At 43.8% G+C, this 26000-nt stretch overlaps 1 protein-coding gene across 4 annotated transcripts in view; it reads left to right on the top strand.

Annotated features, from left to right (window-relative positions):
• The first annotated feature begins 13486 nt into the window (after positions 1 to 13486).
• PAPLN (papilin, proteoglycan like sulfated glycoprotein) overlaps positions 13487 to 26000 on the top strand; it is a 144049-nt gene continuing 131535 nt past the window's right edge. For 2 of the 4 annotated variants that reach the window (XM_040333468.1, XM_040333470.1), the window contains exon 1: positions 13489 to 13874. The gene's annotated coding sequence lies outside the window, so the exon portion shown is untranslated. Of the gene's footprint in view, positions 13875 to 26000 lie in introns of all 4 variants that reach the window. The other 2 variants (XM_040333471.1, XM_040333469.1) reach the window with 2 other exon arrangements.

A 26000-nucleotide genomic window follows, 5' to 3' on the forward strand; every position in this document is an offset into this window, starting at 1 on the left:
TGTGTAGACCTCATGATTTTACTACATGGGCAAGATGAATAAGTTAGATTGTAGTTAATTAGGTCTACAGTCAATCACTGTCAATGTCATTTATCATAATTTCTGAATACTGTATGTCTGTTTCCCTAATTCTCGTTCTCGACTTCCCTTTGAATACAGTTTTGATGGTTTAGCTAACATTTGCATTTAATTTACTGAAAATGACAGCTTCACATATAAATTACTGTGCAAAGGTTTTAGGCAGGTGTGTAAAAATATAAACAAATGGCCACTGCCTCCACCTATAACTGGCCTTTGCAGCAAGGAGCACATGGAAGGGCGACGCATGTCAAACAAAACCAAAGAAAATTCCCAGCTCAACTCACCAACCAGCCTGCAACAAACTGAATTATCCTGTCTAACTACAGGACAGGAATTATCCCTGGGGAGGGGATGCACTGGGCACCTTTACTGCCATTGTGCTATATGCTAGGTGTCCAGTGTGCTGCCTTTAAGGAAGGGTGGGCTCCCTCCAGGATTACCTGTCCTCTATCTATCCTTTTATTATGCATGTGCTTCTCAAAACTATATAGAGTTGGGACTGCAGATAATACTCGGTTGCCGTGAAAAGGCTCTGCAGCATAAGCATGTATTTGCAGATGTGTGCAAACTAAACCCCTGTTTTTAGCACACACTGTTAGACCGGATAATTTGGTTTGTTGCAGGCTGGTTGGTAGGTTGAGCTTGGAATGTTCTTTGGTTTTGTTTGACATGAGTCACCCTTCCATGTGCTCCTTGCTGTGAAGGCCAGCTATAGGTGGGGGTAATGGCCATTTGTTTGTATCTGTAACGAAACTCACTAAATGCAGTGTGTGAATGGGGACATAGGAAAGCATTGTGTGAGTTTTAGCTGTGGTAGATAACTTGATCTATCTGCAGTTAAAAACTTGATCTATCTACCCGTGTGAAAGGGGCCTTATGCCTTTAAGTATGGATGGGCTCCCTCCAGGCTTACCTTCCCCCTATCTTTTATGCATGTGCGAAAATAGTAGTGCTAATAGCTTATTTTTTATCAATTTAACAAAATGGTAAAAGTAAATGAACAAAAGAGAAATCCAATCAATATTTGGTGTGACCAACCTTTGCTTTCCAAACCGCATCAATTCTTCTAGGTACACTTGCACACAATTTTTGAAGGAACTCAGCAGGTAGGTTGCGCCGCTGCAGTCAGCGGCTCATTGCGAGGGGAATATCTCCTAAACGTAAAGGTTTAGGAGATTGTTTTTTTACCTACAGGTAAGTCTTATTATAGGCTTACCTGTAAGTAAAAGTCCAAAAATGGAACTCAGCAGTATCTTTTATGCATGCGCTGGAGCCGCGATACTCGAAAGACACGTCGAGGCAAAATGTCATCTCCCTCGGCGTGGACCAGGTAAGTTACCGATGCCTCGTTCTAAGGTTAGTATTTCATAATGAGCTAGTATGCGGTGCATACTAGCTCATTATGCCTTTGAGCCTTACAGGTGACTAAAAAAATAAAAAACTTTTGGGGACTATACAACTGCTTTAATCGTGATGCAATTGAGACCCCTATAATCAATACAAGGTCTCATTTCACCACCCTTCTTTTTCACAAAGAAGAATCCAGCACCAGTAGGAGACAAGGATTTGCAGATAAACCCTTGAGAAAGTGTGTCGTAACATGGTCCTCCATATCTTTATCCTCCGACACGAGGAGGCATAGCACCAGGTTGAAGGTCATACGAATGGTATGGAGGCAAACTACCGGCTTAACCCTTGTCAAATACATTGCTAAATTTGCGGTACTCCTCTGGCAAGGAGGAGGGTGAAGACTGCACTGTGACGACCAGGAAAAAACCTTGGCACAAAGCCACTCAAAAGAGGGGTTGTGCCTCTGTAACCAAGGATAACCACCGGGTAATGAGGTGAGGAAATAACTTGGAATTGGATTATGTCATGGTGAAAAGCCCCTATGGCCATGGTCAACGGAACAGTCGGTAGTAATGACGGCAGTTCATAAAAATTGGCTCGTTTTAAAATTTTGGATTCTTGTGCTATCCTCACGCCTCCTTTTTCTATGATTTGCGTTAAATGCGATCATCCTATGATCGCTAGATCCCAAGTTGTCCCATATTGCCACATCTGAGATCAGACTTGGGTAGTCCATAATTAATAGATCTAGCAGGGCATTCTTTCTAGTTGGGGAATCCACCAATTGAAACATGAAGTTCTCCTTTAAGACATTCGTGAAATGACGGGCCTTTAATGAGTGAGCTGTCCCCTCTGTCCACTGGCGTAGGAAGGGGGGGGCAGGGGGTGCTGTTGCCCCGGGCGAACCATTTAGGGGGGCGACTTTCCGTGCCTCCTCCTAATTGTAATTTCCCGTGTCACCGCGACACGGATGTCCCGAGCGGCCAGCGGCCACCATGTGTATTGTCCAGCGCCCTGTGATTGGGCATATGGGGGTCATGTGAGGAGTGGGGCTGGAAGTCCCGCCTCCGCACATGACCGCCATACGTCCAATCGCAGAGCGCCGGGAAAGTCTGAAAATGGCGTCGGCCGTCGGGAGACGTCAGGCACGGAAAGTGTGAGCCGCCGGCGCCGTCTTCCCCTCCGCTCTGGTGCTCTGCGGTACGGCGCTGCCAGTGTGTGGAGGGAGTTGCAGCATGGAGCGAGCTGCGGGTGGATGGTGCTGGCGGCCGGCGGGGAAGAGAGTCGGAACTCCGTCCGAAGCAGTTCTGCACATCCAGTGCTGGGGTCCTGTCCGTCCTGGAGGAGTCTCTGGAGAAGAGCAGACACAGGTAAGGAGGACTCAGAGGATGGACTTCTACTGTAGGAGTTAGGTGGGTCAGTGCAGGGGTCAGTGTCAGTGTAGGGGTCAGTGACAGTGCAGGTGTCAGTGTAGGGGTCAGTGTCAGTGCAGGGGTCAGTGCCAGTGTAGGGGTCAGTGTAGTGTCAGTGTAGGGGTCGGTGTCAGTGTAGGGGTCGGTGTCAGTGTAGGGGGTCAGTGTCAGTGTAGGGGTCAGGTCAGTGTCAGTGTTTTAAAAAAAGCTCCAAAATATTTAAGTCCCCCACGTTTATGCACATATAAACGTGGATGTTTATATAAGGAAGTTCCCCATTATGATGACATTTCCCTGTCCCGCTGCCAATTCTAACTGTGATAGTAGGTCCAGCTCCTCCTCCTCCTTCAGGTTGGGGAGCCTATAACATACCCCCACTTTTAATTTCCCACTTCTTCTTTTTTCAGTCTACCCACACTGACTCCACCTCCCCCTCGTCCTATTCACAATGTCACTCCTCTCTGCCACCCTTACATCCATTTTTTACAGACACACCCCTCCCCTCTTCTACCTTCCCTGTCCTTCCGATAAAAGCTGTCAAACCAAGTTCCAGTTATTCCTACAAAGTCTAAGTCCTTGTGTAATAGCAGCTCCAGTTCCTCTATTTTGTTATCTGGGCTCCTAGCATTTGTGTATATGCCTCTCAGTGTTGTATGAGTGCATATTATTTCGTCCTTATATTTCCTCTGGCTCTGTTTTTCAAATTGTCCACGCATTCACCCCCAGGATTAGATGTTTCAGCTTTATCATCACTGCTGGCACCACTATTGCCCTCTGCTCGCTGCCGGCAAATGCTTCCTCTGACCCCTTCCCACCCCAATACCTAGTTTAAAAGCCCCTCCAACTTTGTGGCCATCTTTCTTCACAATAGAGCTGCACCATCCACATTAATGTGCAACCCGTCCTTACTAAAAGCCGATAACTGACAGAAAAGTCAGCCCAGTTCTCCAGGAACCCAGACCCCTCTTTCCTACACCAGTTCCTCAGCCACTTGTCCAGTTCCCTAAGCTCCTGCTGCCTCTCTGTTGTGGAACAGGATGTGCACGATGTGGCATCACCAATCTTGTTGGACATGTTACCCACTATTCTAGTGGGAATAATAAGAAATATTACTATTGGTACCCTACACTACTCCCAGCTCTCCTTGCGATACTCTCACCACTCTGTGACACTCTCGGAACCCCATGACACTCTCAGGACCCCGCGACACCCTCCGCACACACATTTTTCAGCACCCTGCTCCAATACCAGTCCCTTATTCTTGATGAGACTGCTATGGATCTCAAGGGGGACAGCATGCAAAAATAAGTCTTGCTGAGAGACACATTCACTCCCATTACTGCCGAATTACATTGCCCGGGGCCCTGCCACTAAAAATAAACAAAGGGGCAAGTGTGAGGTCATTAACCAAATATTTGTTCACTGATGTCATGCAGTACCTTTCTGCTTACATGGCTAGGGATTCCGGGCCAGTGAATGAACAAGCCATTGGAAGTGAATATATGATCCAGCTTGCCAGAAATACTTCCTTTATTTTTGTTGCTATGATCAGACTTCCTATTAGAGGGTGGCTAGTTTCATTCTGCATGGTCGCGGGGCGGGCTGGGCCGGAGGGCAGTTGGCAATCTCCCCCAGGCCGGTGACACTATGCACAGCCACCGGCCTCCGCTACCAAATGCTGTGTTTGCAGAGTGGTAGGAATATGCCTGCTGGAACTCTGTTATCACAGCCGCCGCTCACCTCCTGCTGTGCATCCGTGCCTGTGTCAACTCCGAGGAAGATGGCTACAGGGCTGAGCTTTGTCTCATCTCACGCATAGCTCCGCCTCAGAGCACACCAGCGCTGACATGCCCTTCTCTCTCTGCACAGGAGAGATAAAGCTCATCTAGTCGTCCTCCTTCTGAGTCTACCCCGCCGACACTCCCCGGGCATGTGTGGGCACTGGGCAGGAAGTTTAAACCCAGAAAAGCAGCAGACAGCCTGCGCCTCAGCCTCCATCCTGGTAAGCTCACCCTCTCTCCTGCCTCTCAGTGTATAAAAAGGGGAGCTCTGTGGACTTTGTTAAAGGGGAGGGGGGCAGGCTTTGGTGAGCAGAGACCCCCTTTACACCAGAGTGTACAGCATGCCCCCTTAAATCAAGTTTCCCAGCACACCCCTTACATCAGACCCCCCCCCTTTAAATCAGGGTTCCCGTTTACATTAGAATCCACAGACCTCCCCCTTACAGTGTAAGTGGAAATTCTGTGCGGACTCTGATGTAAGGCGGGCCTCTGTGCAGACTCTGATGTAAGGGGGGCCTCTGTGCAGACTCTGATGTAAGGGGGGGCGATTTCGATGCTTACATAATGATGTACATAACATAATGTACAGGGTGCAGGGGTCAGGAGTTTGTAATGGACAGGATTCTGGGAGTATGTAATTTTATAGGGTACAGGGGTAAGGAGTATGTAATGTACAGGGGTGAGAGTCGTAGTAAAAGAAGGGGGTCCCATGAGGACCAGAGTGAATGAAGGTGTTCACTGTACACTCTGTTAGAAAGAGGCCCCCTTCAGGTTCCATTATACTACTTTGTAGTCTCTAATGAAGCCTGGAGGAGAAGCTTTCTAAAAGACTCTGTTGTACTTTGCATGAAATGTGGGGGCGAGGCCAGGGGCGGGTCATGGGCAGGGGTGGGGCCTGACAGGGGGCCTTTGCTTTATTTGGTCCGGGGGCCCTGAGTGTTGTCAGTCTGCTGGCAAGTGTACCATAATTCTCTCCCTGTCAGGGATCTTCGCACGACAGGAGCTTCCTAGTTCCTGCCCATCATGATGTCATTCAGAGGCTGGGATGGAAGAGGAGGAGTTCTGTTGCGACCTGCGGGGAGCATCCACTACAGTGGGTGAGCGAACGGCTGAACATTGCTGCACTGCTTTGATCTTACTGAAGTGGTAAAATAAATAAATTGGGTTAATTAATCTACAATGATATTTGTTATATGCAGCATGGAGGGGGTTAATGTATTGCTATTGGTCACTGATGCATTTGTGACCAGTGGAAGTTAATTAACCCCTTCATGCTGCAGCATAAGGCCCCTTTCACACTTCACCGCAATTTTGCAGCCGCAATTTCAGGGAATGCCTGTGTAAGACCCCATTCACACCTGAGCGACAAAACGCCCGACGCCGGACGCTTCTGTCGCTCGAGGGGAGAATTCCCATTGCTGTCTATGGAGATGGTTCACATCTCATAGATGCCGAACGCCTGTCGCCTGAAAAAAAGTCCCGGACCCTTTCTTTCAGGCGACATAGGCGTTTTCCCATTGACAGCAATGGGAAGACTTTGAGAAAAAAAAAAGTGAAAGTTTTGTACTCGTGGCAAAATACGCCGCTACACGCGAACGCGGCTGTCGCTCAGATGTGAATGCAGCTTTAGTGGCATCAAAATTGGACCAAAGTAGTGCAGGGACTAATTTGAAGTCAGAGCGACTTGAAGTCGTACTAATATGAATGGTTGTCATTGGAAATCATGGGAAACGACTTGTCATGCTACTTTGCCATCACAAATCGTGGGACAAGTCGTATAAGTGTGAAAGGGGCCTTAAGGAGTTAATTAGCACTGACACTGGTGCCACTGCAACTAATGCAGCATAAAGGGGTTAATTGCCACTGGTCAGTGACCAATAGCAATCAGTGGCGGCTGGTGCTCAAATTTTTTGGGGGGGCGCAAACGGAAAAAAAAAAAAAACAATTGCAGCCTCACTGGGCCCATCAATTATCACCACTTTACCTTGCTATCAAACGCAACCACTGTGCCATGCCATCAAACGCAACCACTGTGCCATGCCATCAAACGCAACCACTGTGCCATGCCATCAAACGCAACCACTGTGCCATCAAAACGCAACCACTGTGCCATAAAATGCAGTCACTGTGCCATGCCATCAAACACAGCCACTATGCCATCAATTGTCACCACTATGCCATGCCATCAATTGTCACCACTGTGCCATCAATTGTCACCACTGTGCCATCAATTGTCACCACTGTGCCCATCAATTGTCACCACTGTGCCCATCAATTGTCACCACTGTGCCCATCAATTGTCACTGTCCAGACATCCATCCACCTCAGAGCCTTATTGTATATGAAACCTGCTGGGACTTGTAGTTCTCCATCTTCTCATGGAGAAGATGGAGATTGGAGAACTACAAGTCCCAGCAGATTATACATACAATAAGGCTCTGAGGTGGATGGGTGTGTGGATTGCATGCACCTATCAATCCCGGGGGGGGGGGTGTGCAGGATCGGATAACAGTGTTATCTGATCCTGCCCCCCCCCCGGGGATTGATAGGTGCATGCAATCCACACACCCATCCACCTCAGAGCCTTATTGTATGTATAATCTGCTGGGACTTGTAGTTCTCCAATCTCCATCTTCTCCATGAGAAGATGGAGAACTACAAGTCCCAGCAGTCTAACTACAATAACAGGCTCCAATCGGGATGGGGATCAAGTAGTGCAGGATTGGCTTGATCGCCCCCAAAGTCATCAGCCGTGACGTGACACAACAACCCAGGCAGGCATCCATCGGCTTACACTCCGCTCGGGCTGTATGAAATGATGTGCGCTCCCGCGTGACGTCACTTCCGCTTTTCGTCTAAAAGACGAATGGCCGGAAGTAACAATGCTCCCGCCTCCCAGCGCCAATAGAAGCACTGTCAGGGGGACGGGAAGCTCATCAGCGCTTTGCAATGCGCTCGATAGGCGGGGATTGAAAAGCCTCATATGAAGCACCATGTATGCAATCTAAAGATTGCATTGACACGGCGCTTCATAGGGCAATGGTGGCCGGCGCTCAAACATGTTTTAAATAAAGGAAAAACATTTTTTTTTTCAAGTTTCTTAAAGGGGCAACTGAAAAAAAAAAAAAAATAATATATATATATATATATATATATATATATATATATATATTTTTTTTTTTTTGTGCCTACAGGAGGGGGGGCGGCGCCCCCTATGTGCGGGCCGCCACTGATAGCAATACATTATCCCCCCTCCCTGCTGCATATTCCAAACAGCATTGTAGATTAAAGTGGTTGTAAATGTTGTTGTTTTTTTATATAAAAATAACAAACTTGCCATGTTTATCTGCTCTGGCAAAGGGTTTTGCACAGAACAGCCCAGACTCTTCTGGGGTCCCCCGCCGGCACTCCAGGCTTCTCTCTTCATCCCGCCTCCTGTCACCTTAAAATCATCACATAGGGGACTTTTTGTCCCTTATGTGATGGAAAAAAAATAACCACCCCCACATATACACATGAACGAACGTAAACGCATGCCTCAGGGGAGCCTACGCGTTAAACGTTGATTGCGATACATTTTACATATTACCATACACGCCAGAATGAGAGCAACACAAGACCCTCCTCCGTAACACTAAACTGATACCTATAGGGGGATTTTGAAGCGTTTCCTATAGAAAATATAGGGTACTAAATTTTGCCACCATTTTAAATTTGGGTAATTTATTGCATTTGTTTGCCCTAAATTTCGCTTTAGTGTGTTTTTTTAACAGAAAATTTATGTTTCCTAGACCTTTGCGGTAATATCGTGTGATATAAAAAACGACCACTATTTTCTTGTCTATGGTGTCTGCTTTCAGGAAATATATAATGTTTGGTGGTTTTGTGTAATCTTCAGGCCTAAAATAATTGTTTTATCATGTGTGCAAAAATGGCTCTGGCTAAGAAAAGGTAAATTTAATATGGATGACAAAAGTGGGATTTGGGAGGATGCAGAGAAGAGGGAGAGTGGGGCAGAGTTGCTCCACCATGGGCCTCTGGGTTATACTTGCCCCTGGGCCAAAAGGTGCCAGTCAGCCCCTGCAAGGGGCTCTGGAGGGCCACATTGTCCTCCCCCCCACCTTTGTGATCATGAAAAATCGTAGACACTTTTCCTCGATCCATCACTTTTCCACGCTCTATGGGCCACTTGACTGGACTTCCCCCCCAGGCCTAAGGCTGCCAGCCCTTCCCTGTCCCACTGTGTGTAGAAACATAGCTACCCTCTCTAGCTCATTCCAGGATTGACAAGGGACTATGGGATTAGTAGTGTGCATACAGTGCCTTGAAAAAGTGTTCCTACCCCTTGAAATTTTCCACATGTCATGTTACAACCAAAAACTTTAATGTTTTTGATTGGGATTTTATGTGATAGACCAACACAAAGTGGCACATAATTGTTAAGTGGAAGGAAAATTATAAATGGTTTTCAATTTTTTTTTTACAAATAAATACCTGAAAAGTGTGGCGTGCATTTGTATTCAGCCCCCTTTACTCTGCTACCCCTAACTAAAATCTAGTGGAACCAATTGCCTTCAGAAGTCACCTAATTAGTAAATGGTCCGCCTGTGTGTAATTTAATCTCAGTATAAATACAGCTGTTCTGTGAAGCCCTCAGAGGTTTGTTAGAGAACCTTAGTGAACAAACAGCATCATGAAGGCCAAGGAACACACCAGACAGGTCAGGGATAAAGTTGTGGAGAAGTTTAAAGCAGGGTTAGATTATAAAAAAAACAAGCTTTGAGCATCTCACCGTGCACTGTTCAATCCATCATTCGAAAATGGAAAGAGTATGGCACTGCAAACCTACCAAGACATGGCCTTCCATCTAAGTTAACAGGCCAGGCAAAGACATCATTAAAGGGGTTGTAAAGGTAAAATTTTTTTTACCTTAATGCATCCTCCCGTTTTACTTGCCTCACCCCTCGAAAGTCCAGGGCACGTCCTCGTCATCCTGTTCGGTTCCCAGCCTGGCCGCTGATTGGCTAGGCTGGGTGGATTGATAGCAGCGCAGCCATTGGCTGGCACTACTGTCAATCACAGCGGATGACGTGGCGCTTCGGGGGGCGGGCCGAGTGATACAGTCGGCGGCTATGGCCGCCGCTGTATCACGGGAGCGCGCTCGCAAAAGCTTTCCACCATGCGAGGGAGCTCGCATGAAGGTGGAAAGCTTTTGCGAGGAGGAGCAGAGACAGCCGCCGGGGGACTCTAGAAGACACGGATCGGGCCACTCTGTGCAAAACGAACTGCACAGTGGAAGTAAGTGTCTTGCCTTTAGTGTTCCTTTAAGCTGAGAAGCAGCAAAGAGGCCCATGGTAACTCTGGAGGAGCTGCAGAGATCAACAGCTCAGGTGGGAGAATCTGTCCACAGAACAACTATTAGTCGTGCAGTCCACAAATCTGGCCTTTATGGAAGACTGGCAAGAAGAAAGCCATTGTTGAAAGAAAGCCATAAAGAAGTCCCGTTTGCGAGAAGCCACGTGGAGGACACAGCAAACATATGCAAGAAAGTTCTCTGGTCAGATGAGAGCAAAATTTAACTTTTGGCCTAAAAGCAAAACGCTATGTGTGGCGCAAAAAAACGAATGCCGCATACACACGGTCGGAATTTACGACAACAAATGTTCGATGTGAGCTTGTTGTCGGAAAATCCGACTGTTTTCTCCATCGGACATTTGCTGTCAATTTCCGACGACAAATGTTTGAGAGCTGGTTCTCAATTTTTCCGACAAAGTTCTTGTCGGAAATTCCGATCGTCTGTAGCCAATTGCGACGCACAAAAATCCTACGCATGCTCGGGATCAATTTGACGCATGCTCGGAATCACTGAACTTAATTTTTCTCGGCTCGTTGTAGTGTTGTGCGTGACCACGTTCTTGGCGTTCTTGACAATTTTTGTGACCGTGTGTATGCAAGATAAGTTTGAGCGAACAATCCGTCGGAAAAAAATCCACGGTTTTGATGTCGGAATGTCAGATCGTGTGTACGCGGCATAACACTGTACATCACCCTAAACACACTATTACATGGTGGTAGGAAGCATCATGTTGTGGGGATGCTTTTCTTCAGCAGGGACAGGGAAGTTGGTCAGAGTTGATGGGAAGATGGATGGTGCCAAATAGAGGGCAATCTTAGAAGAAACTCCATTAGAGTCTGAAAAAGGCTTGAGCCCGGGGTGCAGGTTCACCTTCCAGCAGGAAGTGAGTTTGGGGTGGAGGGCACAGAGTCCTGACCTCAACCTGACAGAATTATAGTGGAGACTGTGAGCCAGGTGTTCTCATCCAACATCAGTGCCTGACCTTATGTATGCACTTCTGGAAAATTGGTAAAATAGTCTCATAGACACACTCCTAAACCGACAGCCTTCCCAGACGAGTTGAAGGTGTTGTAGCTGCAAAAAGTGGGCCAACTCAATATTTAACCCTACAGACTAAGACTGAGATGTCATTAAAGTTTATGGGCCAGATCCACGTACCTTAGCGCATCTTTCCGTCCGGCGTAGCGTATCTCTGATACACTACGCCGCCGTAACTTACAGCGTATTTTCTGTATCCTGAAAGAATTTGCGCCGTAAGTTACGGCGGCATAGTGCAACTTTGGTGGCGTAAGGGCGCGCAATTCAAATGGATGTGATGGGGGCGTGTTTTTTGTCAATATGTCTTGACCCGACGTAAATGACATTTTTTTTGAACGGCGCATGCTCGAAATTAACCCGCAACAAGCCAATGCTTATGACGTGAACGTCATTCTACGCAAAGCCCTATTCGCGAACGACTTACGCAAACAACGTAAAAAATTCAAAATTCGAGGCGGGAACGACGGCCATACTTTGAGTATGCCTCATATAGCAGGGGTAACTATACGCCGAAAAAAGCCTTACGGAAACGTCGTAAAAAATTGCGCCGGACGTACGTTTGTGGATTCGCATATTTAGCTAATTTGCATACTCAGCGCGGAATTCGACGGAAGCGCCACCTAGCGGCCAGCGTAAATATGCACCATAGATCCGACGGCGTACTAAGACATATGCCAGTCGGATCTAGCACAGCTTCAGGCGTATCTTGTTTTGTGGATACAAAACAAAGGTATGCCGGAGCAAACTAGAAGTTACGCGGCGTATCAATAGATACGCCAGCGTAACTTCTTTGAGGATCTGGCCCAATGTGCATATAAAGGCAGGCGTCCCAATACTTTTGGTAATAAACTGTTGGCGCTATATAAATCCAGTATAATAATAATATAATGTGTGTGTGTGTGTATGTATGTACTTTTTAGGGCTGCGGAAATTAACGATTAATTGGTCGATTAATCGTTAATTTCTTTGATCGATTAAAAAAAATTTGATCGAGTAAGATCCGCGGAGTGAGCTCCGCGGTCTCGCCCATAGGAAAGGCCGCGTCTTCGGCCTAGCTCCGGAGCCGCGGCCATCTTGGTCCACCCTGCGGCAGCTAAGTAGCGGCGCGCTGACGTCATAATCACCTGCCTGCCTGCTTGTATCATCTTCCCTTGCGCACCGCACGTGTCCATCAGCTACTCTGCGGACGGGTCTGCTTGCCTGATGTATGGTCAGGTAAGAGTGGACAACCATTATGGGGACAGATGTATATATTCATGGAGTATGGGGGCAGATGCTTCATTTATACTTATGAGCCGGTGTATGTGTATTTCTGCAGTATGGGGGCAGATGTGTATATTAAAGCATGGGGGCAGATGTGGATATTAAAGCATGGGGGCAGATGTGGATATTAAAGCATGGGGGCAGATGTGGATATTAAAGCATGGGGGCAGATGTGGATATTAAAGCATGGGGGCAGATGTGGATATTACAGCATGGGGGCAGATGCTGTAATATACACATCTTCCCCCATGCTTTAATATACACATCTGCCCCCATACTGCAAGAATATACACATCTGCCCCCCATACTGTAATATACACATCTGCCCCCCATACTGTAATATACACATCTGCCCCCCATACTGTAATATACACATCTGCCCCCCATGCTTTAATATACACATCTGCCCCCATACTGCAAGAATATACACATCTGCCCCCATGCTGTAATGTACACATGGGGACAGATGTGTATATTCTTGCAGTATGGGAGGCAGATGTGTATAATAAAGCATGGTGGCAGATGTGTATATTTTTGCAGTATGGGAGGCAGATGTGTATATTACAGTATGGGGGGCAAATGTGTATATTCTTGCAGTATGGGGGGGGGGGGGAGATGTGGATATTACAGTATGGGGGGAAGATGTGGATATTACGGTATGGGGGGGGCAGATGTGGATATTACGTTATGGGGGGGAAGTCATGGATTGTGGAAACCAACTAGTGTCGAGTGATTGTATATAGTGTATACCACATTTACCACTGACTAATGCAGAGTTGCAATGTAAGGAGATCAGCTAAAAGTAGTTGTATCTGTATGTGCGTTAATTAATCGAAATTAGTCGATTAATCGATTAAAAAAAAAAAAACGATTAATCGAACACAAAAATTTTAATCAGTAACAGCCCTAGTACTTTTGTTTTTAAACCACTGTTTAGTGTCTCATTACTGTTGGTAACACAATTAATCACATGCTCCAAAATGTTTATAATTATAGGGAATGTAGATTAATGCAACTAAGTTTTTTTTAGGAAATTTAGTGCAGTTTCTTCATCTTTTTCCTTGCATACTATTGACAATGGTTAAGAAAAGCGGTACTTCTAAAAAAGAAATAAATAAAAAAAAAGTCCGTGTTTAGATGAGTGATGTGTTCCTCTCTGCTTACACCCAGAGACACTTCCTCATTCTCGTGTGCAATGCACAGAATACAGAGGCTGTCTCAAGTCCCATTTGTCTAGTGTTTCAGGGCTACAATAAAACTAGCAGAGTGGGTCCCACCCAGAAAGCAACATTAGGAGCCGCTGCGAAAGACAAAAATAAGGTGAAAGAGAACACTTTTTTTTTTTTTTGTTGATTGGAATCTACTCCCCTAGCAAGGTCCTGAGTGTGTGCTGGGTGCTCTTGTCTGTGCTCTGGAATTGGCTGTAACACTGAAAGAAGAAACTTCAGAGGTTCAACAGAGGCAGATTTCTTGTTACTGGTGTACAGTGGGTTCAGAGAAGAAACAGAAGTTTGGGAAGCTGTGATTTTTTTTTCCTGAGCCAGTGGAGATAACAGCTGCTCTTCAGCACTCTCCCCTCCAGGCAGGCCCAAGGTAAGACGCTAACTAATGGTGATCATTATTGAGTACCACTGCCAGATGTGTTTCAGAGATTCCAGGTTTGTTAATGTAAATCTAAAAAGAGGACTAAGCTGTGCATTTAAAGGTTCTTTAACGTATTAAATAGACTTATTTCTATACTATATACTAGAGGAGCCAAGTTTTAAGTCATACTGATATTCCATTATTTGTGATTGTAGTTGCAGGTATTTTACTGCTATGGGCAAGTATAAAGCAGTGCTTGGCATTGGTTCATGCAACAAAGACCCTATATTAATTTTTTGTATTTATTTTTTATATATTTTTTTTTTATTTAGATTCAAATAGAACTTAAGTTTGTTATACAATATGTATTTATATGTGAGGTCTTGGAGACTTCAAGTGCCCTGAAATATATAGCTTTTAAAGCATTATAATTTATATAGTGTAAACTAGATTTTGAATGTCCCTGCAATGTATTTTATCTCTGAATTTTATGCTGTGCCCAAATTGTTTTCAATTTCTCTTTTTATTGATCTTTTTCTTTATACAAAATGTTGCATTTATACAAGATTCATTGCAATGTACATTTGTTCACTCGTTATCCAAAATATAGAACCTTGTTTAATATTTATAAGCTTCTTTATCATAAAAATGTTTATCCATTCACAATCCTACTATTCTTACTTTCTTCTGTACTCATTCATCCTATTGCCCTCTCCCCCCCCCCCCCAAAAAAAAAAGTTTTACTCAATCTTCTTCTCCCTTTTTATATTTTTACTTTGTTTTCCATTTGTAAACATTCATTTTTATCGAGGACTGAAATTCATCCCATTTTTGCCATATTTCTGGCATTTGATACTCTATATATCCTTCTCTTATTTGTCTTTCCATATATTGTATTTCATTCATTTCACATACCCATTCTGTGATGTTAGGGCTTTTGTTATCTCTCCATTTGTGGGCTATTATTATTATTCTTGCTGCCGTTTTATCATATGGTAAAGAATTGCTGTGCCCAAATTGTTGACTGTGTTCATTACCGGAATATCTAATACAGCAGTTCTGATACTGACCATTTGGTGGTTTGGAACAGCTTGGAGTTAATTTTATTAACTAGCATTTCCACATCTTGTATCAGAATTTTATTGCAGTATAATCTTTTAGAAATTGTTCTGCTTTTATATTTCTTTGATTGACAAACATGTCTGAAATAAAGTGCCCCGAGGTTTGGAAATGGTTCTATAATCAATAAAGGCGACATGGTTTATTTAATAAGGCAGCACAACATGGAATAAATGTGTTAAGTGTAATAACCTATGGGAACCTATCGTTTCAGCTTACAATAATCAAGTTGCCAATGGTTATTGCATTTTTACACATTATCGTAGCTTTTAATCAATAAATCTCAGCGACATGGTAATATCACTTACAAAACAAAGATGTTGAGCTAAGTAGTTTAAATGAGTTGATGCATTTGTTTAACTTTTTGGAAGGTGGCACTATGGTAATCTGTGCAAATACATCATTTTTTTCTGGCATAACCTCTGTAGCTCATCTACATGCAATACAAGCGTACAAATAAACTCTATCAAATCCTATCCTTATTGTATGAAAATAACACATATACTTGTATATCACCAAGACTTTACACAATTTCAAGCACATTTCATCTGTGAATTGTGCAAACTTTATATTTAACATACAAAAACATAAAGTACAAACTGTTTGCTACAGATTAGAGCATTAATGCAGTTCTGACTCAAAGTTAAGTTCACCCAAGACCAAAACTGATATTTAAGTTTATAGGTGGTATGGTTCAGTTGCTTACACCCTTACATACATTTGGAAATCGTCTTGTCATAATGGCTTGAGTCGGTGCATGGATCTTCGCATTCAGGCACAGAAATTTTGCCAGACCTTGCGTGACGTAAGAACCTGGAATACTGTTCCGCCTACCTGCATTGACCCAAAACTGAAATACCGAATTTTGGCTTAACTGACCTTTGAGGCCCCGTACACACGGTCGGACAAAACCATTGTGAATGGTCCGACGGACCGTTTTCATCGGTTCACCGCTGAAGTGGCCTGATGGTCTGATGTGTGTACACACCATCGTTCCAAAAACCGATCGGGTCAGAACGTGGTGACGTCAAACACACGCGCTGACAGTTTACCTTATTGTTTAAATACCACCAAAAGAAAGCTCTATTTGTGGGAAAAAAAGGACGTCAATTTGGTTTGGGAGCCACGTCACACGACTGCGCAATTGTCTGTTGAAGCGACGCAGTGAGGAATCGCAAAAAGTGGCCTGGTCTTTGGCCAGCGAAATGGTTCGGGGCTGAAATGGTTAAGAATGAACATATGAGGAATTGGTCCATCCTGCTCGATGTGTTTACTCAGAAAAGGAAGGGGATGGTAAGTGTAATATTTACCAGCCCCTTCCCCGCTCTCCATCCTTTTACATCCCCCACAGCAGCCAGAGGGAGAGGAAAGAAGAGAAGAAGAGAGAAGCTGGCAGCACTGCAGGGGGAGATGGAGGGAGCCAGGAATCAGGGGAAATTTGCACCTTACAAGGGGATTAGGGTGTGCCCACAACTGGCTCACCCTTTGCGCACGCCTATACTCCACAGCACAATGCGCCTGCCATTCACAGCACAAGGGAGTTTCAATGCAAGCAGCTTCAGAGAGTGAGAGTGTTCATGTTTCTGTCACAGGAAGCAACCTCCTGCTAAAATGCAGGCCCTTTAATGGTTTTTAGTAGTTCCCATTCACTTGGAGAATTATACTGTGCAGTCATTGATGCCAGTATGTGTGTGTTTGTGTGTGTGTGTATATATATATATATGTATGTATGTATGTATGTGTGTGTGTGTGTGTGTGTGTGTGTGTGTGTGTGTATATATATATATATATATATATATATATATATATATATATATATATATATATATATATATAGCATACTGACTTTGGTTTTGTGTGCCACCTGAGTGGTACATTATTTTAATATGGGAATTTATATTTCACAACCATATTCAGACGTGAAACAATAAGCTAAATAACTTTGTCTATACAAGTCACTTTTTATCAAAGAACTTTTTTAATGTAGAGTAAAAACCAATTCAGTATATTCCCATGCTTTCTCTTGTATGCAACATGCAAATGTTATGCAAGACAACCCTATAAATTTAATTTTCCATAAAAAATAGAAGTATAAAAAGTTTTTCATCATGATTAGAAATACAGTCAGTTCAAGGACATTATTTGAGCTTTGTCACCATATATTAATATAGAATGGAATCGGTAAAACACAAAGGTTTTTTGTGTAAAAAATAATAATTAGAGCAAAGGGGTGTTTTAGGCATCAAAACTTATGTGCCTACAGGCTCCATCCATGGAAATCCTGTCCCGTTGATTGGTTAATACAAGCATGTTTTCCACTCATATTTTTATTTTAATTTTGTAAATAGGCTCTTTAAATTTACTTTACAGAAATGAAAGTTCCAGGTCTCAGATTTAGTTTCATCCATGGCAGGGGTCAAGTCCTGGGGAAAAAAGTGTGGGAAGTCCCACCCAAGATCCACTTCCCCACCAAAAAAATAAAAAATTATACGCTCATATGCATAATTACTAAACCGCGTGTGTTTGTTTTTTTTCCGATCCACTGTACCTTTTGTAATCCTTTATGTTACTGCCCGCTTCCTGTATATGGATTCATCGGGTAGTGTGCGTGTATTCCGTCACTTCCTCAATGCCGCAATGACTCCTGGGAGCTTTTGTCATTGTTCCCAGGAGACATTGCGGAGGTCTGCCGCGAGTTATCGCGGGATTTAGAAAGAACTTTAAGCAAGTTCTTTCTAAATCCCGTGATAACTCGTGGCAGACCTCCGCAATGTCTCCTGGGAACAATGACAAAAGCTCCCAGGAGACATTGCAGCATCGAGGAAGTGACGGAATACCTGCACACTACTCGATGAATCCATATACAGGAAGCGGCCAGTAACATAAAGGATTACTAAGGTTCGCCTGCCCCTGATAGTAACTCGAGCTGGGCATCGCCGCTTAGTGAAGGATTGGTTCGGGCGGCTCGGCTGCTCTCGGCTGCTCTAGTCCTGCAATGGGAACTGCGTTCCTGCTGTGAAAAAAGTGCAGGGACGCCGTTCCCACGCGTTCCCGCAGGACTTGAGCCCTGATCCATGGAGTATATATTTTTAACTTTTTGAATAATTTTCTGTATGCTTTTATAAAACTATATTCCTGTTATTCAATACATGCACTAGTTGACCTCTTGTTAAATGCAGGATCAGAAAGGTGTCATCATTTAATAATGCTTGCATATGTAGTTAGTTTGATTGATGACCGTACTGATGCTAAAGCTTACAGCAGGCATTCCTACCTTTTGACTTTAGGCTAGTAAACTTGTCTGTGCCTTGTGCATTCATACCCTTGTACTGATCCCACTGTCTTCTTACAATATACTTAATATTGCTAGATTGTAAATCTCCAAATTATTCACAAGGAATTCAATTCTTAAAAATGACATCCTATTACAACCACACCCTGGATCCCTAGTGGGTCTGATAATGTATGTGGATGGGCTTTATTCTCTAAAAAGCTGTTTAGTAAAAATGATTACTATACTGACAATACAGGATAGTTGAAGCTAGCCATGACTATTCTGTTCTAGGCCTTGTCTGCACAAGTATCATGAATGCTTTCCCCCCTAGTTTTGAAAAACTGTACATGCCACACATTAGTTGCAGGCGGAACTTAACGTATTGTGAGTCATCACTGATGTCTATCTTGATTGCAGTCACCTGTAGAACAGGTGGCAGCACATTCAACCTAAGTATCTAAAAGCATATGTGATGTATCAAGTGATCATCTGCAACCAGTACTTGCAAACTAAAGATGGCTATAAATGGATTGAAATTCAGCAGTTTCAGTAAGGTTATGTGTTCATATGCTCCCTCTAATGATCGACTTCTGTTAAACGGCAAAATTATTCTCAGTGTATTCTCACAGTGGAGAGTACCCCCTGGCAGAATACAATGTCCAGCGACGGCATGTAATGGAGGGCACCGCCCCCCCCTCCCCCTAGTCATGCGTCCGGCCCCCTAATCTACATGCGGGGAGCCGGATACATTGATTCCAATGGTTTATTTTTTATTTTTTTGATGCATGTGATTAGAGCCAGAGGCTTTAATAGGCTTCAAAAAGGGTGGGCTTGGGGTGCAGAGCACTGTGCCCTGAGCCCTACCAGTTGTGTGACAATAGCAAATTCGTATTCGCTATTATCTTCCTGATTATCCTCCCGGCCAATCAGGAAGTAGGTCCTAAGACCCGTCACCTGATTGGACGATAGGAGAAGCGATCCTATTGGCCACTTAGGAGGGAGGAGACGCACGGCAGAAGCCGCCGTGATGCTGAGGAGGAGGAGATGCAGGGGAAGCCGCCACCCGTCGCCCGGAGGAAGCGCTGCCTACGACCTAGATGGGGTAAGTGCGGGGCTGGTGACTGACAAAAAATGGCAACATGGCTATTACATCTATAATTTGTATTCAAAGCTCTGGTCTCTAGTTGTCTGTTTTCTCTGCTGCCTGTCCTTGTCCTTCGGGCAAACATAATGGTAAGATCAATGACAAATATTGTAAGCTGCTACAGTGAGAGTCAGTCAAGATTTTTCTATGAGGCCCAATGATTTGTAGTTACGCCTCTGACTCCGGGCTCTCAGGCTAGAATTATTTATGACCTCTGATAGTGATTCTTTGTGTCACACCCTACTTTTTATCTGGTAAAAAATCTCTAAGCTTGAGGAGTTTCTGCCTTTAGCATTTTCCCTTTGTGTTGTATATAGGGTTGAGGTCCTTTACACTCATATATAGCTACAGCTACTTCCTTTACCTTCCCATAAGCAGATATCGACCTCCTTTCATCCACCCCTCTCACAAGTGGTGGATGTGTGAGAGCTACATGCTCTTTTTACTTTGTGATAGTTATGGATGCTAAGCAGGGCTAAAAATCCCTTTCCGTTGTTTTATTTGTCTACAATCCAGAATACTTATTGTTTTCCTTTAGTTATCATATTTTACAACATTTTGTTAATCACACTACTGATACACACTGATGCGTTGGTTTTCATTCTATATTGGTACGGGATACATCTTGCATTCTGCTAAAACGTAAAAAAAAAATGTATTGAAAGTGAAAGGTCCTTAGAACTTGCGTTCTACTTCAATGGTGGGAGCAGACAAGGTGAATCAATATTATTGGCTTTGTTCAGAATCAATATTGTGAATTTTATTTTCTGCCCCAGCTGCAATCAGATGTGTACTTTCTTAAAGTGTTTGTAAACCCTGTATAATCACTTTTACCTACAGGTAAGCCTATAAAAAGGCTTATCTGTAGGTACCATGAATTCCTCTGTATCCGCATGTGCCAACGTCATCGGTACATGCGCACTGAAGAAAGGGCTCGCTCGTGCCATTTCTTCAGCTGTCCCTGGTCACAGCGGTGTGTTGGGACCGCTGCAACAGCATCGTTCTAAGGTAAATATTTCAAAATGAGCTAGTATGCAATGCATACTAGCTCATTATGTCTTCTGTCTTGCAGGCTTTTTTTTTTTTTTCATTTGGAATTACAACCACTTTAATACAATTATAAGATACAAAGTAAAACTTTAGATTGTGAGTAACTTGTTCTATGAGTGTTTTACAAGACAAGCATTTTTTTTTATTATAAATTTTAACTTGATAAAATAGGAGTAGGGTCACGTCCCATTTTAGTTAATGAAAACTGTAATAATTAGCACTACTGAAGTCCCTCCAACTTTGACTACTTCAAGGCGACTTCTAACCGACTTGTGTCCATAGACTTTAAGGGCTCATGCCCACTGCAGCTCAAAGAAGCAGTCTTCTGAGTTTCCATTATTTCTTATAGAGAAATGCTTTATGAGACACCCATTCGTTGGTCTGATGCTATTTCCATGTTTTTTTTCTGGTAACCTGCTGGGTACCCACTGGAGGGTATCCTTTTCTGTTGTATAATGCCTTACCTGAGCCAGTGAGCTCTATGAATGTTTTTGTCCTCTCGCCACATTGTATAATCTCACATCAAAGTCTCAGCAGCTCTTGGATCCTTTTTTTCATTGGACCGCTGGCAAATAATACACTCTAACTAATTCAATCTGATGAAGTCAGATTAGCAGAGTAAATTGGTTGGATTAGTGCACTTAAGAATAAATGCTCTCTAATTAAAGCTAAATAAAAGACATACATTAGTAAACAGTAGATGTTTTTGTATGTACAGTAATACCTCTGAGCGTTTCGCAATACAAGCTATTATTTAAACAAAATCCTGACGAGCGTTGTCTCGCAAAACTAGCAGGATTCAAGCCTCTGTGGTGTGCAGTACCGCATTTGGCCAGAGGTGCGGGGGCACAAGTGGCACTCTGGGCCACTTGGAGCCGATTGGATCCACTCAGAGCCACTCGGAAACACTTGTAAACTCTCTAAGTGTCTTCTGAGTGCATCCGAGCGGCTTACGAGCGTCTGTAGCGCCCCCCCACCTCTGGCCATATCTGGTACTGCATACAATAGAAGTGACTGTGAAACAAATTATCTGAGTTTCCATTGATTAAAGCGGAAACTCGCTTTAATATACGAGTGCTTTGGATTACGAGCATAATTCATTACAGAAGAATGCTTGTAATTCAAAGTACCACTCTATAGGCTATGGTCAATATCATTTTAGGGGGGTACAGTAGGTTAGAAAGTCCTGTTCAGCTTACACTTTGGCCCCATACACACGAGAGAATTTATCCGCGAATACGGTCCAGCGGACCGTTTCCACGGATAAATCCTCTCGAGGATTTCGGCGGATTTTCATGCGATGGAGTGTACACACCATCGCATTGAAATCCGCGCCGAAATCCTCTGGCGATGACGTGTCGCGGCCGTGATTATGACGCGGCGACGTGCGCGACGCTGTCATATAAGGAATTCCACGCATGCGTCTAATCATTACGACGCATGCGGGGGATCCCTTCGGACGGATGGATCCGGTGAGTCTGTACAAACCAGCGGATCCATCCGTTGGGATGGATTCCAGCAGATGGATTTGCTTGGCATGTCAGCAAATATTCGATCTGCTGGAATCCATCCCAGGGGAGAAATATCCGCGGAAACAGATCCGCTGGCGTGTACACACCATAGGATCTATCCGCTGAAACCCATCTGCTGGGATTTTTCAGCGGATGGATTCTATGGTGTGTACGGGGCCTTTTGCAGATTCTACACAGAGAAGTCGAATGTTTATAATGAACTTGCATGTCAAGAGAAGGAGGGATTGCTCTAGGCACCCCCGTGTATGGACAGTTTAAGAGGTTATCAATATATATGCTCAAATTATTGTTTCACGTTTGTCAGTCTTTCAAAAATATATTTCCCCTTCCCAAGTTTTCTACCTATATCATATATTTTTAGGTTTATGTTCTAAAATATATATATGTAAAGACTATTGTCCGTAGAAATTCAGCAAACACAAAAAATAACCAACCAATCTAGTACTTTTCCTGATCAATCTTTTTCCCTTAGGTCTGCTGAAAATAGAAGCTAGAAATTCCCCCAGTGTTTCCTGCAGTTTTCAATCTTGGGAGTCTGGTTATTTATAGCCTAAGAAAACAAGCCGATTCATGTTTATATAAGAAGATGTATTGTTTCAGCTGCAGATCTTCTAATATATATTTAATAGGATATTGCAGTCAAAACTACAATAATACGATCAGTCTGCTGGATTTGAGGTGGTATCATACGTACATCTTAGATGATACATGTCTGTTACATTACACATGTAGAGCTACCCCCGTAGGGACCGCTGGCTGATGTTTGTCCCCAGTTGTCCTGACCTTGCAAGCTATCCGACCCTTCTGACATTCTAGGTTCAGACATATTTTAAGAATAGAGAACAATGAAGCAGGAGACATAATTCTTTAGTAACACCTCTAAATTAGAATTTGATCAACAAGTAGATGAAAGTAATTAGACAAGTATAAACAGTCTCATTCAGAGCATAGAAGCAGTATATACTAAACACAATGGCATAAATCAGTTATCAATGTTTAACAGGTTTAACCACTTCATATGGCGTCCTTAGGTTGAAGTGGTGATATCTGGATGATGCTTGCAGCTTTAGGCATCATTCAGATATCTTTCTTTTCAGCCGGCGATTCCCTTTAATGTAAAAGCCATCCTAGCAGCTATTTAGCGTCCTCTACCGCTGCCCATTGGAGCCTTTCTGGGCTCTCCTGTGCGATCAGGAAGCCGGATTACCATAAATCTGGTGGGGGGCCGAAAGCGATGTCATGATGTAAACACTGACAGTTTTTTGTCCTGGAAAGATGAGATCGATGTGTGTTGTTTTTTATTTTTTTTCTCTTTTATCTCATGCTTTCTAGGGTAGAGGGGATATCTGGGGTCTCATTGACCCCAGATGTCTCCATAAAGAGGATCTGTCATGCATTTTTCCTATTACAAATGATTTTAACATGTCTTATAATAGGAATAAAAGTGATTAAAAATAAATAAATTAAACCGTGTAAAAATAAATAAATAATAAATGATTTTTTAAAAGTGTCCCCATCCCCTCGTGCTCACACGCAGAAGCGAACGCATACTTAGGTTGCGCCCGCATATGTAAACGCCATTCGTACCACACATATGAGGTATCGCCGTGAACCAGTGGCGGCTGGTGCTCAAAATATTTGGGGGGCGCAAACAAACGAAAAAAAACAATTGCAGCCTCACTGCCCATCAAACGCAGCCATGCCATCAATTGTTGCCACTGTGCCATCAATTGTCGCCACTGTGCCATGCCATCAAATGCAGCCACTGTGCCATGCTATCAAATGCAGCCACTGTGCCATCTATCACCACTGTACCCATTAATTGTCACCACTGTGCCATGCTAAACGCAGCCACTGTGCCATGCCATCAAATGCAGCCACTGTGCCATCAATTGTTACCACTGTGCCATCAATTGTTACCACTGTGCCATCAGTTGCCGCCACTGTGCCTATCAATTGTCACCACTGTGCCATGCCAAACGCAGCCACTGTGCCATCAATTGTCGCCACTGTTCCCATCAATTGTCGCCACTGTGCCCTGTAAAATGCTGCCAGATTGCCCTTACACTTACCTTTCTGGGGTCAGCCACCCTCCTTCCACGGTCCCTCGATGTCTTCTCCCGCCTTCTATGACGCTTCAGCCAATCAGGTTACCGGTAACCTGATTGGCTGAGACGCCCGTCAGTGTTGGCCAGGGAATGCACCCCTGTGCGTCCCCTTGTAAACTATTTGGAAGCCGATTACAGCCCTCAGGCTGTAATCGGAAAGCCTATCAGAGCCGCTGGCTCTGATAAGCACTTCCAAAGCCAACCTGCTGCCGTTATTCAGATGGCCAGCGCTCACCAGGGGGCCGGCCATCTGAATAGTGGGCGGAAGCAACAATACATAGATTAATGCAATGCATGAAACTGTGTATTGTATTCAGTGGTGGTGCAGGAGCTAGAGGGGGCGGCGCTCCTGCACCCTCTATGGACGCACCGCCACTGTCGTGAACGTTAAAGTGAAAGCAATAATTCTAGTACAAGACCTCCTCTTTACCTCTCAACTGGTAACCTGTAAAGATTTTTAAAAATAGACGATGGATATTTTTAAGTACTGAAGTTTGGTACCATTCCACGACTGTGTGCCATTTTAAAGCATGACATGTTGGGTATCTATTTACTCTGTGTAAGATCACCTTTCACATTATACAAAAAACTGGGGTAAATGTTGTGGGGGTTTTTTAGTTCATAAAAGTGTATTTTTTCCCAAAAAAATTGCTTTTGGAAAATAGCTGTGCAAATACCATATGACATAAATTACAACAATCTCCAATTTATTCTCTAGGGTCTCTGTTAAGAGGGTCCTGTGTTGCTTGAACAGGTTTTAATATGGCGGTAACAGTTGTCTTCTGCTAGTAATAGTGGGGCCAGTGGATACTATTGAGTATTTGTAGACCAATTTGGTTAAACAGCTGAACAACTGAGCTGCTTACGGTAAAGGTTTCTCGATAGCTGAGGTGTAAAGTTGTCTGCATGCAGTGCCTCTACCGGATGGATGTCAGAAAGGCATCCACCTGCTCACCAATCCTGCTAATCACACACTCTCCAGGGAATAGAGGGTGCTTGCACAGGCTCTTGGATCTCAGAAAAGTTGTGCAGTGTAGCAGCAGCAGCTGTGCGGGAATTTATGGTGGCAGGCCCCGAGCGGAGAAGATCAGATGCGGTCTCAGTGTAGTGATCTGCGCCACAGCAATGTCTCCAATAATCACAGCCACCAATTAGGTCGCAAAGACCTGCAGTCTCTGAGTGAGTGTGACAGCCAGCCTATATCTGCTTCCCCAGAATCCTCCTTGCTCCACCAGCTTGCTGCGATATGTTGTTTAGTCTGCATTCAGGAATGCAGTATATATTAGCTGCGGGACTACAGGCCTCAAGATCCTCTGCTGTCCCAGGGGATTTAGATCTGCTCTGCTAACAGGAAGTGATGTAATTACCCAAATACTGAGCACTAGAGTAAAATACTTAATCCATAGTCCTGCTTGTAAGTGTCCCAGGATTTTTTTTTATAACATTAGCCCACACCTGGCTACACACACACATGGAAGTTTACCATTGAGTGGCTTATGTAATGGTCTGCTTCTTTGCATAAACGGCTAACAAATACTCCCATCTAATTTAAACATCCAGATATCATTCAGATATTATGTTAAATTAAAGCTGGTAACATAACTAAATATAATTAAATGTCTTCTTTAGTCTTCCCTACAAAGGGGCAAAAGCTTAGAAGCTCTTTTAATTGCTGACTCCAAAGACTATATATAATAGTTCATGAGAGAGAATTTTTGGGCATTCTTAATATGGATGACCTTATTTCTGTCCCTGCTTTGATTGTTGATACAGCACATAGGTAAGGATGAGCGATTCTGCACAATGGATGTTCTTGCTACCAAACACAAAGCTTTTGCAACCATTCAATTCTAAATACCTTTAGCAGCTCATCCACTGCTTCAAGTCCTTCCCGAGCCATCATAAGTT

Source organism: Rana temporaria, chromosome 13, assembly GCF_905171775.1.
Source record: "Rana temporaria chromosome 13, aRanTem1.1, whole genome shotgun sequence".
NCBI lineage: Eukaryota > Metazoa > Chordata > Amphibia > Anura > Ranidae > Rana > Rana temporaria.